The sequence below is a fragment of the Triticum urartu genome, chromosome 1 (genome assembly GCF_003073215.2).
Source record: "Triticum urartu cultivar G1812 chromosome 1, Tu2.1, whole genome shotgun sequence".
Lineage (NCBI taxonomy): Eukaryota > Viridiplantae > Streptophyta > Magnoliopsida > Poales > Poaceae > Triticum > Triticum urartu.
The window spans coordinates 58,868,245-58,887,663 of NC_053022.1; positions in this window are offsets into that span (position 1 = coordinate 58,868,245).

The window sequence follows — 19,419 nt, forward strand, 5'->3', positions numbered from 1 at the left end:
TGATGCAGCAGATCTGACAATTAACTCAAATAGTTCCCTTCCAACAGCATTTCGGGCATCAAGATGAACTCAAATGAAAATGATGCAATGAGATGAAATGTTGTACTCTCTGAGACGAACATTTTGATATGCTACACGCCCAAAACGGATCTACGGATGCAAAGTTACGACATGATGAATATGGGCATATGAAACATGGAAAACTCGGGGACTTAGTGAAAATATAGACCTCCAGATCTAGGGTTCATCTGGCGCGCGAACCGAGGCGGCGGCGGATCTCGCCGGAGATGGAAGGAAGAGGAGTGGACCTCGCCGGAGATGGCGGATCCGGGCCGGATCTCGCCGGATCCGGCCGGATCCCGGCGCGGGCGGCGTAGGGAGGTCGGCGGCGGCCGTGGCGCGGGGTCCGGCGACCTAAGGCGACGGCGGCGGCTCACCGGCGGCGAGGGCGCGAAGGCGGCGCGGGCAGGTTGCCGGCGAGGCAAACGGCGGCGAAGGCGAGTGTGGCGGCGGAGAGAGGCGCGCGGGGGCTCGGGCGCTCGGGCCCGATCGGCGCGGAGGAGGGCCGGGCGCGGGCCGCGGCGGGCCTCGGCGGCGCGCGCGAGAGGAGAGAGAGGCGGCGCCACATGGCGCGCCGTGAGTGGATGCGGGCGGAGCAGCGGCTGAGGTGGCGGCTCGTGATAGGTCCGGGTGAGGTGGCGGCGGCGGCGGACATTGTCCGGCGGCACGGGACGAAATGTCCGGCGGCGCGCGGGGGAGTTTTAGGGTTTCGTCTGCGCGAATTTCGGAGGGGATCACATATATATAGGTAGAGGGAGCTAGGAGAGTCCAAATGAGGTGCGGTTTTCGGCCACGCGATCGTGATCGAACGACTGAGATGATGGAGATGGTTTAGGTGGGTTTTGGGTCACTTTGGAGGGGTGTTGGGCTGCAACACTCATGAGGCATTCTCGGTCCCTCGGTTCACCGTTGGAGTATCAAACGAAGTCCAAATGATACGAAACTTGACAGGCGGTCTACCGGTAGTAAACCAAGGCCGCTTGGCAAGTCTCGGTCCAATCCGGAAATGTTTAACCCCCACACACGAAAGAAAGGTAGAAAGGACCACCGGAGGAGATAGGAGCGCCGGAATGCAAAACGGACAACGGGGAAAATGCTCGGATGCATGAGACGAACACGTATGCAAATGAAATGCACATGATGACATGATGTGCAATGCATGACACGCAAGCAATGACAAGGCAACAACAGCGAATAACTGGAGGACACCTGGCACATCGGTCTCGGGGCGTTACAACTGTGTCTGCAACAACGGATCTGCTGTGAATCCTGTTCTGCGACTGAGAAACAGCGGAATTCTGGTCTCCTGCTGCCCGGAGTAACGCTCTGATCTGCAGCAAGCCTCTGCCAGCCTCCGACTGGGAAGGCTGAATCGACTCTGCTATACGGGCTGCAGCTGCTAAATTCTGAATCAGAGTTCGATATACCTGCGGGGGCAGAAAGAGCTACGTCGACTGGATTCGGGAACCCGTTGCCGCGCACGCTCGTCGAGGGCTCGCTGGAGGTTCTCCAGTCGAGCGCGCTCGGCCAAGTTTGCCAGGCGCGCGTCCTCCAAGGCATGAGCCTCGGGGGTTTCTCCGACGATAGGACTGTGCAGTGCATCCATGTTCCGGCGACGAAGTTCTTCTCTCTGCAGCGACGTGAGAGGCTCGGGGAGATATTCCTCATGGGGACGCGACGGGTCGCCTCCACCCGCGCCTCCGTCGGTGCGAGGAAAACCGGGAGGACTGGGTGGTCCATCGACCATCAGAACCTCCACCGCCGGATCGCTGCTGTCGCACTCGGATGTGGTCTCTGCGGAGCCAGTCGACAGATCGAACAGGCCGCAGAGGGATTCGTCAGGCTCGATCGCCGCGACTCGAGGGGTGGCCGACTGGCGTGCCACATCGTGTCTCACCCACCACTGAAGTCTCGACCGATCGGAGCGCTTGCACCGGCGGGAAACAGGGAGGGAGGACAGCACAGGAGCCGACCGGTAGGGGGTCGACGGTTGCCGCAAGAGAACGCCGCGGACGCACGCGCTAAAGTGCGTTGCCCCGCGGACAGGGAGTGCGTCCACGTCGAGCGGAGCCTCCTGAAGCCAAGCGGAGTCGTCGGCGATGAACGTGAGCGCGCCGAGACGGATCTCGCGGCCCTCCACCAAAACTCCACCGGAAACCATGGTTATTCGGATCGGAAAAGATCGCAACTCCTCCAACAAATCACTAAAACACCTGCCCCATGGTGGGCGCAAACTATCGTGGTTCTAAGTCTGACAGTAATGTAGGGGGGTAAGAATGGATAGGCAAGATCTTAGCTATGGAGAAGTTGTAAGCACACGAGGTTTACGAGTTCAGGCCCTTCTCAGAGGAAGTAATAGCCCTACGTCTCGGAGCCCGCAGGCGGTCAACTGGATTATGCGTGTATGGTTAATAGGGGTGCGAACCCTTTACACTGAGGAGGGGGGTGGCTTATATAGAGTTCGCCGGACCCCTCCGGCCCTCAGTTATGTAGGGTCTAAATACATTAAGGTCGGCCGTTACTGATAACGCCCTTAATAAAGTGCTATGATGACCATAAAGGCTACTTAATAACCGACCGTTAGCATGCAGAGTGCCTTTGGGTCTCCTGGCCGTCGAGTGGTTTGGTCTTGGTCGAGTGATCGCTTCTTGGTCGAGTGTCTTCGAGTCTATCGAGTGGAACACCTCCAAGTCGACTGAAAGGTGATTTCTTCTAGAGATGTCCTTGGGTAGGGCAGTTCGGACAGGTCCATGACCCTACCCTAGGTACATAGCTTCGTCACTAAGCACTTCTCCCATTGCAAGAAAGATCAATCTAGTAGGCCAAACCAAACTGATAATTCGAAGATACTTGCAAAGATAACCAATCATACATAAAAGAATTCAGAGAAGATTCACATATTATTCATAGATAGACTTGATCATAAACCCACAATTCATCGGCCTCAACAAACACACCGCAAAAATAAGATTACATCGAATAGATCTCCACAAGAGAGGGGGAGAACATTGTATTGAGATCCAAAAAGGGAGAAGAAGCCGTCTAGCTACTAACTATGGACCCGTAGGTCTGAGGTAAACTACTCACACTTCATCGGAGGGGCTATGGTGTTGATGTAGAAGCCCTCCGTGATCGATGCCCCCTCCGGCGGAGCTCCGGAATAGGCCCCAAGATGGGATCTCTGGATACAGAAAGTTACGGCGGTGGAATTAGGGTTTTGGCTCCGCATCTGATCATTTGGGGGTACGTGGGTATATATAGGAGGAAGTACGTCGGTGGAGCAACAGGGGGCCCACGAGGGTGGAGGGCATGCCTGAGGGGGGGCGTAGGCGCGCCCCCTACCTCGTGGCCTCCTGTTACGTGTCTTGACGTAGGGTCCAAGTCTCCTGAGTTGTATTCGATGAGAAAATCACGTTCCCGAAGGTTTCATTCCGTTTGGACTCTGTTTGATATTCCTTTTCTTCGAAACCCTAAAATAGGCAAAAAACAACAATTCTGGGCTGGGCCTCCGGTTAATAGGTTAGTCCCAAAAATAATATAAAAGTGGATAATAAAGCCCAATAATGTCCAAAACAGTAGATAATATAGCATGGAGAAATCAAAAATTATAGATACGTTGGAGACGTATCAAGCATCCCCAAGCTTAATTCCTGCTCGTCCTCGAGTAGGTAAATGATAAAAATAGAATTTTTGATGCGGAGTGCTACTTGGCATAATTTTAATGTAATTCTTCTTAATTGTGGTATGAATATTCAGATCTGAAAGATTCAAGACAAAAGTTCATATTGACATGAAAATGATAATACTTCAAGCATACTAACTAAGCAATTATGTCTTCTCAAAATAACATGGCCAAAGAAAGTTCATCCCTACAAAATCATATGGTTGAGTCATGTTTCATTTTCGTCACACAAGAATGCTATCATCATGCACAACCCCGATGACAAGCCAAGCAATTGTTTCATACTTTAGTAATCTCAAACCGATAAACTTTCACGCAATATATGAGCGCGAGCCATGGACATAGCACTACAGGTGGAATAGAATATAATGAGGGGGGGTTATGTGGAGAAGACAAAAAAGGAGGAAGTCTCACATCAACGAGGCTAATCAATGGGATATGGAGATGCCCACCAATTGATGTTAATGCAAGGAGTAGGGATTGCCATGCAATGGGTGCACTAGAGCTATAAATGTATGAAAGCTCAACAAAATAAACTAGTGGGTGTGCATCCAACTTGCTTGCTCACGAAGACCTAGGGCACTTGAGGAGGCCCATTGTTGGAATATACAAGCCAAGTTCTATAATGAAAAATTCCCACTAGTATATGAAAGTGATAACATGAGAGACTCTCTACTATGAAGATCATGGTGCTACTTTAAAGCACAAGTGTGGCAAAGGATAGTAACATTGTCCCTTCTCTCTTTTTCTCTCATTTTTCTCTTTTTTGGGCCTTTTCTCCTTTTTATGGCCTTTCTCTTTTTTTGGGCCTTCTCTTTTTTTATGGCCTTTCCTCTCTTTTTTTTATATTCCTCACTTGGGATAATGCTCTAGAAAATGATGATCATCACACTTCTATTTATTTACAACTCAATGATTACAACTCGATACTAGAACAAAGATGACGCTATATGAATGCCTCCGGCGGTGTACCTGGATATGCAATGAACCAAGAGTGACATGTATGAAAGAATTATGAACGGTGGCTTTGCCACAAATACTATGTCAACTACATGATCATGCTAAGCAATATGATAATGATGAATGTGTCATGATGAACGGAATGATGGAAAGTTGCATGGCAATATATCTCGGAATGGCTATGGAAATGCCATATTAGGTAGGTATGGTGGCTGTTTTGAGGAGGATATAAGGAGGTTTATGTGTGAAAGAGCGTATCATATCACAGGGTTTGGATGCACCGACGGAGTTCGCGCCAACTCTCAATGTGATAAAGGGCAATGCACGGTACCGAAGAGGCTAGCAAGGATGGAAGGGTGAGAGTGCGTATAATCCATGGACTCAACATTAGTCATAAATAACTCACATACTTATTGCAAAAATCTACAAGTCATCAAAAACATCGGTACTACGCACATGCTCCTAGGGGGATATATTGGTAGGAAAAGACCATCGCTCGTCCCCGACCGCCACTCATAAGGAAGACAATCAAATAACACCTCATGTTTCAAATTTGTTGCATAACGTTTACCATATGTGCATGCTACGGGACTTGCAAACCTCAACACAAGTATTTCTCAATTTCACAACTACTCAACTAGCACGACTTTGATATTATTACCTCCATGTCTCAAAACAATCATCAAGCATCAAACTTCTCTTAGTATTCAACACACTCATAAGAAAGTTTTATTATTAATCTTGCATACCAAGCATATTAGGATTTTAATCAAATTACCATGCTATTAAGACTCTCAAAATAATCTAAGTCAAGCATGAGAGATCAATAGTTTCTATAAAAAAATCCACCACCGTGCTCTAAAAGATATAAGTGAAGCACTAGAGAAAAATTATATAACTCAAAAGATATAAGCGAAGCACATAGAGTATTCTAACAAATTCCAAATCATGTATGGCTCTCTCAAAAGGTGTGTACAGCAAGTATGATTGTGGTAAACTAAAAAGCAAAGACTCAAATCATACAAGACGCTCCAAGCAAAACACATATCATGTGGCGAATAAAAATATAGCTCCAAGTAAAGTTACCGATAGAAGTAGACGAAAGAGGGGATGCCTTCCGGGGCATCCCCAAGCTTTGGCTTTTAGGTGTCCTTAGATTATCTTGGGGATACCATGGGAATCCCCAAGCATAGGCTCTTGCCACTCCTTGTTCCATAATTCATCAAATCTTTACCCAAAACTTGAAAACTTCACAACACAAAACTTAAAGTAGAAAAACTCGTGAGCTCCGTTAGCGAAAGAAAACAAAAGACCACTTCAAGGTACTGTAATTAACTCATTATTTATTTATATGGGTGTTATAACTACTGTATTCCAACTTCTCTATGGTTCATAAACTATTTTACTAGCCATAGATTCATCAAAATAAGCAGACAACACACGAAAAACAGAATCTGTCAAAAACAGAACAGTCTGTAGTAATCTGTATCTAGCGCAAGATCTGGAACCTCAAAAATTCTAAAATAAATTGCTGGAAGTGAGGAATGTATATATTAATCATCTGTAAAACGAATTAACTAAATATCACTCTCCAAATAAAAATGACAGCAGTTCTCGTGAGCGCTAAAGTTTCTGTTTTTTACAGCAAGTTCAACAGGACTTTCCCCAAGTCTTCCCAACGGTTCTACTTGGCACAAACACTAATTAAACACAAAAAACACAACCAAAACAGAGGCTAGATAATTTATTTATTGAATAACAGAAAGGAAAAATATTGGGTTGTCTCCCAACGAGCGCTTTTCTTTAAAGCCTTATAGCTAGGCATAATATTTCAATGATGCTCACATGAAAGACAAGAATTGAAGCACAAAGAGAGCATCATAAAACACGTGACAAACACATCTAAATCTAACATACTTTCTATTCATAGGCATATTATAGGCAAACAAATTATCAAGGCAAGCAAAAACTAGCATATGCAAGGAAGCGGAAAGAAACAATAGCAATCTCAACAACGAGAGGTAATTTAGTAACATGAAAATTTCTACCACCATATTTTCCTCTCTCATAATAATTATATGTAGGATCATAAGCAAGTTCAACAAAATAGCTATCACATAAAATATTTTCAACATGATCCACATGCATGCAAAGTTGACACTCTTCCAAAATAGTGGGATTAACATTAACTAAAGTCATGCACTTTTATCAAAAATTTCATGAGATTGAACATTCTCCAAATATGTGGGATCTAAAGTTGACACTCTTCCAAACCCACTTTCAATAATATTGCAAACACTATTATCAATCTCATATTCATCATGAGGCTTAAATAAATTTTCAAGATCAAAAGAAGAATCACCCCAATCATGATCATTGCAACAAATAGTAGTCATAGCAAAACTAGCATCCCCAATCTTAGGGTTTTGAATATCATTAACACAATTGACATTAAGAGAATTTATAATAACATCATTGCAATCATGCTTTTCATTGAAGGAACTATCAAGTATGGGTGCAATAGCAACGATCTCATGTTTAACATAAGGAACTATAGCAATTTATCTTCACAAATATTGGCATCATGGCCACAAGAATAGCAAGCATCATGTTCATCAAGGGATATTTCAACCAAATCATCGGAATCATCATTATCTATAGACTCATGCATATCATTATTTTCTTCCAAAGCAACAGTCATTCTTTCAATAAATTCTTGGACATAGACATTATGAGCAAAGTTTTCATTGCAATATTTAAGTATGATGGAATTTTTAGATTTATTGATAGTAAAATCATACTTTTCAATCAAAGAAGCAACTTCATGAGCACCCTTAAAAACGAAAAATTCTTCAATTTGTTCGATATCATAGTAACTATAAACACCCTTTGCGTAAGAAGATAAGATTTCATTATCATTGAACTCACATAGGTAGGGAAGGTGTTTTTAGGGTTCTTAGAGCAACAAGTAAAATCACAAATTTCACAAAGATTCCAAGCATAGCATAGCAAACTATTTATATGATACCATAAGAGCTTCCCCTTTTCAGACAAACGATGACGCACAAAATGAGCATGCTCATCTAAAGATTTCCCATCAACTAGGCTAGTTGGGGTTTCAACATGAGCGCATAAGGATCAAAGATGATCCAAGTAGAACACTTTAAGTGGATCCATATCAATAGATTATTAGCAAGCAAAGATGCAAGCAAATGGAAGGCACATGGTAACATAAGAAAACAAGTAAATAGAGAAAGAGAGCGAGGATAGAGAGAGAGAGGGCGAATGAAACGTCAAGGGTGAAGTGGGGGGAGAGGAAAACAAGAGGCAAATGGCAAATAATGTAATGCGGGAGATAAGGGTATGTGATGGGTACTTGGTATGTTGACTTTTGCGTAGACCTCCCCGGCAACGGCGCCAGAAATCCTTCTTGCTACCTCTTTTAGCACTGCGTTGGTTTTCCCCGAAGAGGAAGGGATGATGCAGCAAAGTAGCGTAAGTATTTCCCTCAGTTTTTGAGAACCAAGGTATCAATCCAGTAGGAGGCTACGCGCGAGTCCCTCGCACCTGCACAAAACAAATAAATCCTCGCAACCAACGCAAATAGGGGTTGTCAACCCCTATAGGGCCACTTACGAGAGTGAGATCTGATAGATATGATAAGATAATATTTTTGGTATTTTTATGATAAGATTCAAAGTAAAATAAAGGCAAAGTAAATAACTAAGTAGTAGGAGATTGATATGATAAAGATAGACCCAGGGGCCATAGGTTTCACTAGTGGCTTCTCTCGAGAGCATAAGTATTCTACGGTGGGTGAACAAATTACTGTTGAGCAATTGATAGAATTGAGCATAGTTATGAGAATATCTAGGTATGATCATGTATATAGGCATCACGTCCGAGACAAGTAGACCGACTCCTGCCTACATCTGCTACTATTACTCCACTCATCGACCGCTATCCAGCATGCATCTAGAGTATTAAGTTAAAAACAGAGTAACGCCTTAAGCAAGATGACATGATGTAGAGGGATAGACTCATGCAATATGAAGAAAACCCCATCTTGTTATTCTCGATGGCAACAATACAATACGTGACTTGCCGCCCTTACTGTCATCGGGAAAGGACACCGCAAGATTGAACCCAAAGCTAAGCACTTCTCCCATTGCAAGAAAGATCAATCTAGTAGGCCAAACCAAACTGATAATTCGAAGATACTTGCAAAGATAACCAATCATACATAAAAGAATTCAGAGAATATTCAAATATTATTCATAGATAGACTTGATCATAAACCCACAATTCATTGGTCTCAAAAAACACGCCGCAAAAAGAAGATTACATCGAATAGATCTCCACAAGAGAGGGGGAGAACATTGTATTGAGATCCAAAAAGAGAGAAGAAGCCATCTAGCTACTAACTATGGACCCGTAGGTCTGAGGTAAACTACTCACACTTCATTGGAGGGGCTATGGTGTTGATTTAGAAGCCCTCCGTGATCGATGCCCCCTCCGCCGGAGCTCCGGAACAGGCCCCAACATTGGATCTCGTGGATACATAAAGTTACAGCGGTGGAATTAGAGTTTTGGCTCCGTATCTGATCGTTTGGGGGTACGTGGGTATATATAGGAGGAAGAAGTACGTCGGTGGAGCAATAGGGGGCCCACGAGGGTGGAGGGTGTGCCTGGGGGGAGGGGTAGGCGCGCCCCCCTACCTCGTCGCCTCCTGTTACGTGTCTTGACGTAGGGTCCAAGTCTCCTGAGTTGTATTCGATGAGAAAATCACGTTCCCGAAGGTTTCATTCCGTTTGGACTCCGTTTGATATTCCTTTTCTTCGAAACCCTCAAACAGGCAAAAAACAACAATTCTGGGCTGGGCCTCCGGTTAATAGGTTAGTCCCAAAAATAATATAAAAGTGGATAATAAAGCCCAATAATGTCCAAAACAGTAGATAATATAGCATGGAGCAATCAAAAATTATAGATACGTCAGAGACGTATCAAAAAGCATGTCACTTACCTCTCGAACTAGAACACAAGGCATATTGGGCTATTAAAGAGCTCTATTATGATTTTAAAATTGCCGGTGAGAAGAGGTTATCTGATATTAGCTCACTCGATGAATGGAGAACCCAAGCCTACGAAAATGCCAAGTTGTATAAGAAAAATTTAAAAGATGGCATGATAAAAGGATACAAAAGCGTGAGTTTAATGTAGGTGATTATGTATTGCTATACAACTCTCATTTAAGATTTTTTGCAGGAAAACTTCTCTCTAAATGGGAAGGTCCTTACGTTATCGAGGAAGTTTATCGTTCCGGTGCCATAAAAATCAACAACTTCGAAGGCACAAATCCGAAGGTGGTGAACGGTCAAAGAATCAAACATTATATCTCAGGTAATCCTATAAATGTTGAAACCAATGTTATTGAAACCATAACCCTCGAGGAATACATAAGGGACACTTTCCGGAACATTTCAGAATCCGAAAAGGAATAGGTATGTGGTACGGTAAGTAAACCGACTCCAAAACAGGTTTTAAGGAAATATTTCTCCGTTTTGGAATATTTAGAAAAATAGAAAAATAAGTAGCAGTACGAGATGGACACGAGGGCTCCACGAGGGTGGAGGGCGCGCCCCTACCTCGTGGGCACCTCGTGTGCTCTCCGGACTCCGTTTTCTTACACGTTACGTATTTTGGTCGTTAAAAATTCATTATATAATCTCCCGGAGGTTTTGACTCCCGTATCACACAAAAATCTCCTGTCTTTGTTTCGAGCTGTTTTCTGTCAGGGTTGTCAAGGCCAGGCACTATGTCGTCTCCCTCCTCCTCCAACCATGAGGACAACGATGCTTGGCTAATGAAGATAGAGCTGAAGAGAGAAGAACCCATGGAGATCAACAAGGATGAAGGGATCAATAAGGCCATGGAGGACCAAGTTCCGGCAACAGAAGACACCCTTCAACTTGATCACAATCCTCTTACCCCAACAGAGATCGAAGTTTTCAAGATGATTGGGTTAGCTCGTATACAAAATAAGTATCTCACACGTGAAAATGTTTTGTTGAAGGAGCATATCATTGCACTCAAGGGCATTATCCGCAAGTTAGAAGACCTCCTACACTCGATGTGCGACTATCCATCATCAACAACTCCACCTTCTTCACCAACAAAGGAGACATAATCACATGGGTATGGGCACTCCCCTTGGCAACTGCCAAGCTTGGGGGAGTGCCCCGGTATCGTATCACCATCACTTTTATCTTTACCGTTTTTCTTAGTTCGATCCTTTTGGTAATATCTTGATCTAGTAGAATAAAAGTTCTTAGTATGATCTAGTTGTGAGTTTTGCTTTATAATTTCTCTATGTAATCGAGTCCGTGAGTTATATAATAAAGATTAGTGTTGAGTCAAGGGCTTGATTATTTTGCCATGATCTTAAGTGAATAAAAGAAAAGAGAAAGAAACAAAAAGAAACAAAGAGATCATATGGATCTTATAGAGAGTAATGAGCTCACATAGAAAGAGTATGATGAATAAAAGTTGTTGAGAGTTGACAAACATAGTTTTGTCATCGTTGCAATTAATAGGAAGTAATAAAGAAAGAGAGGTCTTCACATATAAATATACTATCTTGGACATCTTTTATGATTGTGAGAACTCATTAAAATATGACATGCTAAAGAGTTGACGTTGGACAAGGAAGACAACGTAATGGGTTATGTTTTCTTACATCTGAGATAAATTATATTGTCAAGGATCATCCAACATGGTTGAGCTTGCCTTTCCCTCTCATGCTAGCCAAATTCATCGCACCAAGTAGAGATACTACTTGTGCTTCCAAATACCCTTAAAACTAGTTTTGCCATGAGAGTCCACCATACCTACCTATGGATAGAACAAGATCCTTCAAGTAAGTTGTCATTGGTGCAAGAAAAAAAATTGCTCTCTAAATATGTATGACTTATTAGTGTGGGAGAAAAGAAGCTTTATACGATCGTGTGATATGGAAGAAATAAAAGCGACAAACTGCATAATAAAGGTCCATATCACAAGTGGCAATATAAAGTGACGTTCTTTTGCATTAAGATTTTGTGCATCCAACCATAAAAGCGCATGACAACCTCTGCGTCCCTCTGAGAAGGGCATATCTATTACTTTTATCTCCTACCCTGCATAAGAGTCATAGTGATCTTCACCCTTCCTTTTTACATTTTATCCTTTGGCAAGCACAGTATGTTGGAAAGATCCTGGTAAATGGCTAATTGGATGTGAGTTTTCATGAACTATTATTGTTGACATTACCCTTGAGGTAAAACGTTGGGAGGCAAAACTATAGGCCCCTATCTTTCTCTGTGTCCGATTAAAACTCCATACCCATAAGTATTGCGTGAGTGTCAGCAATTGTGAAAGACTATATGATAGTTGAGTATGTGGACTTGCTGAAAAGCTCTTATATATTGACTCTTTCCTATGTTATGATAAATTGCAATTGCTCCAATGACTGAGATTATAGTTTGTTAGTTTTCAATGAAGTTTACTATTCATACTTGAAATTGTGATTGAATTATTACTCTAGCATAAGAAATCATGTGACAAGAATTATATAAGTTGTTGTTCTAAGAATGATCATGATGCCCTCATGTCCGTATTTTATTTTTTATCGACACCTCTATCTCTAAACATGTGGACATATTTTTCGATTTCGGCTTTCGCTTGAGGACAAGCGAGGTCTAAGCTTGGGGGAGTTGATACGTCCATTTTGCATCATGCTTTTATATCGATATTTATTGCATTATGGGCTGTTATTACACATTATGTCTCAATACTTATGCCTATTCTCTCTTATTTTACAAGGTTTGCATAAAGAGGGAGAATGCCGGCAGCTGGGATTCTAGGCTGGAAAAGGAGCAAATATTAGAGACCTATTCTGCACAGCTCCAAAAGTCCTGAAACTTCACGGAAGGTGTTTTCAGAATATATAAAAAATACTCAGCAGAAGAAGTTCACCAGGGGGGCCACACCCTGCCCACGAGGGTGGGGGGCACGCCCTACCCCCTGGGCGCGCCCCCACCTCGTGGACCCCATGGTGGCCATCCGGTGGTCATCTTCTGCTATATGAAGTCTTTCGATGGGAGAAAAATAATAAGCCATCTTCTCGAACGAAACTCCGCCGCCATGAGGCGGAACCTTTGTGGAACCAACCTAGGGCTCCGGCAGAGCTGTTCTGCCGGGGAAACTTACCTCCTGGAGGGGGAAATCATCGCCATCGTCATCACCAATGCTCCTCTCATCGGGAGAGGTCAATCTCCATCAACATCTTCATCAGCACCATCTCCTCTCAAAATCCTAGTTCATCTCTTGTATCCAATTCTTGTCTCCAAGTCCGGGATTGGTACGAGTAGGTTGCTAGTAGTGTTAATTACTCCTTGTAGTTGATGCTAGTTGGTTTATTTGGTGGAAGATCATATGTTCAGATCCTATATGCGTATTAATACCCCTCTGATTATGAACATGATTATGCTTTGTGAGTAGTTACGTTTGTTCCTGGGGACATGGGAGAAGTCTTGCTATAAGTAGTCATGTGAATTTGGTATTCGTTCGATATTTTGATGAGATGTATGTTGTCTCTCCTCTAGTGGTGTTATGTGAACATCGACTACATGACACTTCACCATTATTTGGGCCTAGAGGAAGACATTGGGGGTAATAAGTAGATGATGGGTTGCTAGAGTGACAGAAGCTTAAACCCTAGTTTATGCGTTGCTTCGTAAGGGGCTGATTTGGATCCATATGTTTCATGCTATGGTTAGGTTTACCTTAATACTTTTGTTGTAGTTGCGGATGCTTGCAATAGATGTTAATCATAAGTGGGATGCTTGTCCAAGTAAGGACAACACCCAAGCACCGGTCCACCCACATACCAAATTATCAAAGTACCGAACGCGAATCATATGAGCGTGATGAAAACTAGCTTGACGATATTCCCATGTGTCCTCGGGAGCGCTTTTCTCTATATAAGAGTTTTTCCAGGCTTGTCCTTTGCTACAAAAAGGATTGGGCCACCTTGCTGCACTTTTATTTACTTTTGTTACTTGTTTCTTGTTACAAATTATCCTATCACAAAACTATCTGTTACCACTTATTTCAGTACTTGCAGAGAATACCTTCCTGGAAACCGCTTATCATTTCCTTCTGCTCCTCGTTGGGTTCGACACTCTTACTTATCGAAAGGACTACGATAGATCCCCTATACTTCTGGGTCATCAGAGCATGTGCGTAATACTTTGCTTTGATAAATAATAGATTTTTGCAATAAGTATGTGAGTTCTTTATGACTAATGTTGAGTCCATGGATTATACGCACTCTCACCCTTCCACCATTGCTAGCCTCTCTAGTATCGCGCGACTTTCGCCGATACCATAAACCCACCAAATACCTTCCTCAAAACAGCCACCATACCTACCTATTATGGCATTTCCATAGCCATTCCGAGATATATTGCCATGCAACTTTCCACCGTTCCATTATTTTGAAATGCTTCATCATTGTCATATTGGTTGCATGATCATGTAGTTGGCATCGTATTTGTGGCAAAGCCACCATTCATAATTCTTTCATACATGTCACTCATGCATCATTGCACATCCCGGTACACCGCCGGAGGCATTCACATAGAGTCATATTTTGTTCTAAGTATTGAGTTGTAATTCTTGAGTTGTAATTAAATAAAGTGTGATGATCATCATTATTAGAGCATTTTCCCAGTGAGGAAAGGATGATGGAGAGTATGATTCCCCCACAAGTCGGGATGAGACTTCGGACTAAAAAAAAGAGGCCAAAAAAAGAGAGAAAAGGCCCAAATAAAAAAATAAAAAAATAAGAGAAAAAGAGAGAAGGGACAATGCTACTATCCTTTTACCACACTTGTGCTTCAAAGTAGCACCATGATCTTCATGATAAAGAGTCTCCTATGATATCACTTTCATATACTAGTGGGAATTTTTCATTATAGAACTTGGCTTGTATATTCCAATGATGGGCTTCCTCAAAATGCCCTACGTCTTCGTGAGAAAGCGAGTTGGATGCACACCCACTTAGTTCCTTTTGTTGAGCTTTCATATACTTATAGCTCCAGTGCATCTGTTGCATGGCAATCCCTACTCACTCACATTGATATCTATTAATGGGCATCTCCATAGCCCGTTGATACACCTAGTTGATGTGAGACTATCTTCTCCTTTTGTCTTCTCTACAACCACCGCTCTATTCCACATATAGTGCTATGTCCATGGCTCACGCTCATGTATTGCGTGAAGATTGAAAAAGTTTGAGAACACCAAAAGTATGAAACAATTGCTTGGCTTGTCATTGGGGTTGTGCATGATTTGAATACTTTGTGTGGTGAAGATAGAGCATAGCTAGACTATATGATTTTGTAGGGATAACTTTCTTTGGCCATGTTATTTTGAGAAGACATAATTGCTTAGTTAATATGCTTGAAGTATTATTATTTTTATGTCAATATCAAACTTTTGTCTTGAATCTTTTGGATCTGAATATTCTTTCCACAATTAAGAGAACTACATTGAAATTATGCGAAGTAGCATTCCACATCAAAAATTCTGTTTTTATCATTTACCTACTCGAGGACGAGCAGGACTTAAGCTTGGGGATGCTTGATACGTCTCCAATGTATCTATAATTTTTGATTGTTCCATGCTATATTATATTATGTTTTGGACATTATTGGGCTTTATTATAAACTTTTATATTATTTTTGGGACTAACCTATTAACCGGAGGGCCAGCCCAGAATTACTGTTTTTTTGCCTATTTCAGAGTTTCGCAGAAAAAGAATATCAAACGGAGTCCAAACGGAATGAAACCTTCGGGAACGTGATTTTCGGAACGAACGTGATCGAGAGGACACCCTACGTCAAGAAAGCAACCGGGAAGGCACGAGGTAGGGGGGCACGCCTACCCCCAGGCGCGCCCTCCACCCACGTGGGGCCCACGTTGCTCCACCGACGTACTTCTTCCTCCTATATATACCTACGTACCCCCAAACTACCAGATATGGAGCCAAAAACCTAATTCCACCTCCGCAACTTTCTGTACCCGTGAGATCCCATCTTGGGGCCTTTTCCGGAGCTCCGCCGGAGGGGGCATCGATCATGGAGGGCTTCTACATCAACACCACAGCCTCTCTGATGATGTGTGAGTAGTTTACCTCAGACCTTCGGGTCCATAGTTATTAGCTAGATGGCTTCCTCTCTCTCTCTTTGGATCTCAATACAAAGTTCTCCACGATTCTCGTGGAAATCTATTCGATGTAATCTTCTTTTGCGGTGTGTTTGTTGAGACCGATGAATTGTGGGTTTATGATCAAGTTTATCTATGAACAATATTTGAATCTTCTCTGAATTATTTTATGTATGATTGGTTATCTGTGCAAGTCTCTTCGAATTATCAGTTTGGTTTGGCCTACTAGATTGATCTTTCTTGCAATGGGAGAAGTGCTTAGCTTTGGGTTCAATCTTGCGGTATCCTTTCCCAGTGACAGTAGGGGCAGCAAGGCACGTATTGTATTGTTGCCATCGAGGATAACAAGATGGGGTTTATATCATATTGCATGAGTGTATCCCTCTACATCATGTCATCTTACTTAAATAGTTACTCTGTTCCTTTGAACTTAATACTCTAGATGCATGCTGGATAGCGATCGATGTGTGGAGTAATAGTAGTAAATGCAGGCAGGAGTCAGTCTACTTGTCTCGGACATGATGCATATATACATGATCATACCTAGATATTCTCATAACTATGCTCAATTCTGTCAATTGCTCAACAGTAATTTGTTTACCCACCGTAATATTTATGCTCTCGAGAGAAGCCACTAGTGAAATCTATGGCCCCCGGGTCTATTTTCCATCATATTAATCTCCCTTCAACAAGCTATTTCTAGTGCCTTTTTTATTTTGCTTTATTTACTTTGCATCTTTATCATAAAAATACCAAAAATATTATCTTATCATATCTATCAGATCTCACTTTCGTAAGTGACCGTGAAGGGATTGACAAAACCTTTATTGCATTGGTTGCGAGGATTTTATTTGTTTGTGTAGGTGCGAGGGACTCGTGCGTGGCCTCCTACTGGATTGATACCTTGGTTCTCAAAAACTGAGGGAAATACTTACGCTACGTTGCTGCATCACCCTTTGCTCTTCAAGGGAAAACCAACGCAGTGCTTAAGAGGTAGCACGACACTTCTTCCTTTTCAGCAAAGCTTCCAGGCAAGCAACCCCCCCTTGAGCATTTCCAATATCGCCCATTTCTTTCCCTCTCATGCTTGCATTAGAACTGCTACTGCTTTCTATATGATCCTACTTTGATGCATAGCCTATTTTTGTTACCTGCTTTCATACCTTACCTGCTTATTCTAAACTACTTAGTATAGGTTGGTTAGAGATCCATCAGTGACCCCCACCTTGTCCTAGTTGCCCCGCTTTATGTTCAATCACTCGATCAACGTGATCGACGTCCAGGCCCCGATACCGCACATCACCCCCTAGTTGTATGACTCTGCAGAGTTACTATCGAGTGCCGAGGGTGACACCTCATACATCACTCCTGATGAAATCTCTGTAGTGTAGCTATTCGGTCATGGTCATCAAGGGTGAACCTCGAGGGTGGTTCCTCTTATGTTCACCTTGATTATTACATCGAGTGGAATCCACCGAGGGTGGTTCCTCAGGGTTTCCCTTGGTGTTAGACACACAATTACTATGGTTACTATGACTTTACAACTGTTACTTGGAAAGGTGGGTCGACCCTGAGGGGTACCCGCGAGTGATGTGGAGACGGGTTGACCTGGAGGGTACTCGAGAGTTGAACACGAGGCGTGGCCGGGCATTCTTATGCCTTGCCGCAGGTACTCGAGACGGGGCAATGGGGTCACATATTTCGTGAGTCTCTGCTCATGACCGCACTACCAACGCACTAACGACTTGGATATTTGATCTGAGTAGGCCTATGGCCTTTTCGCACTGACACCACGCGGGAATAAGTATGGGCACTCTACATCGTATGTATCAGCCGAAAGCTCACTAACGTCAGCAATGGAGCGGCGCATGCTGGGTTGGACTGCGTAAGCACTTGCCTTTTTTAAGGAGGTTGCTAGGTCTGCTCACCGACCGCCCTCGCAACGTGCAGGATTGCAAAGGGCGATTGGCCCATGACCCCTTCACATTTAGGATGTAGACCGGCGTGTTGGCCTCTCTATTGAGCCTAGGTAGGAGTACGGTGTGTTGATTGGCCGAGGCCGGTCATGACCTGATGGTGTGTCCGGCCGGAGTTAATCGAGTGTGATGGGTAAGTTGGTGCACCCCTGCAGGGAAGAAAACATCTATCGATAGCCTATCCTATGGTAACGAACACTTGGAGTTGTGTAGCAACCCGACCTCAGACGATCAAGCCTCTGTGTATCTATGCCATCCCTGGATTGGTATGCTGGCACACACAGTACATCAATGTATATATCAAAGTGCAATCACATGTATAAATAACGTAAAACTGATATATACCTCATAAGTCTTAGTGGAAACAAACAATCGGGTGCGGAGTCCCATCAACGCCATCGACAGGTTGAGTGTAGACCATAACCCTGTACCATACTCTTACTCGTCGGAAGAAACATATCTGTATCATGAGACATTGCAGCCGTGTAGGTCAGTACATTGAATGTACCAGCAAGATCACAACATGAGAAAGAAGATGATAATACTATTCGATATGCAATATGGCTTTGTGGCTCTGTGTCTGATGGTTTTGTGTAAAAGCTGGTTTTATTTTCCCTACAACAAAGGAATATCAGGTGTAACATCCCAAAATTCTAAATTTTGGAATGTTATAATAAATAGATAGAGTTGATTGATTGTTTGATTGATAGACTAAACGAAACTTTTGAAAGTTCAATGAGAGGGAACAAAAGGACTTTCCCAAACTTTCATTTTGCATTTTGATCTCCGTGAATTCAAATTCTTTTCAAATACAAAACCCTCGAGAGAAGATGATATGACTTCTTCCATTTAAATTAAATGAAAGGGTATTTGAAAATTGAATTTCATTTGGAAATATTTCAATGCATAAACTTCATGCAGCTCAATGATTTTCATGAGAGAAGATAAAATGACTTCTTCAAATTATATGAAATATGAGTTGGGAGTTTCAAAGGATCAAATTCAAAGTTCTTTTGAATTTATTTTCAATTTGGAGTTATTTGAGTTTTATTCAAATTATTTTTCTCCAAAAGTAAAATATTTGGAAAATAGGGTAACATGATTCCCTACAACAGAAAATTGGAGAAAAATTAATTTGAAATCATTTTGGTATTTTTTAAAATGATTTTTGTTGGGTTTTAATAGACCAGTAGCACTCTTTGTTTTATCTGAATTTGTATGAATTTTATTTGACTCTAGAAAAATGTTCATCTAGTAGAAATTCTTTTTCTGAAAATTTTGATATACAATATGCCTATATCTTATTTTTGCTTATTTAGTTTTATTTATTTTGTCTGACTGGAAAACTTTTTTTTTTAAAAAAGGAAAAAAAATCCTTCCCCGACTGGGCCGGCCCAGCCAGCACCAGGCCAGGCCAGCCCGCTCCGCGTCGTCTCCCACCTCGCAGAGGAGACCGCCGGCCGCACGCCTCTG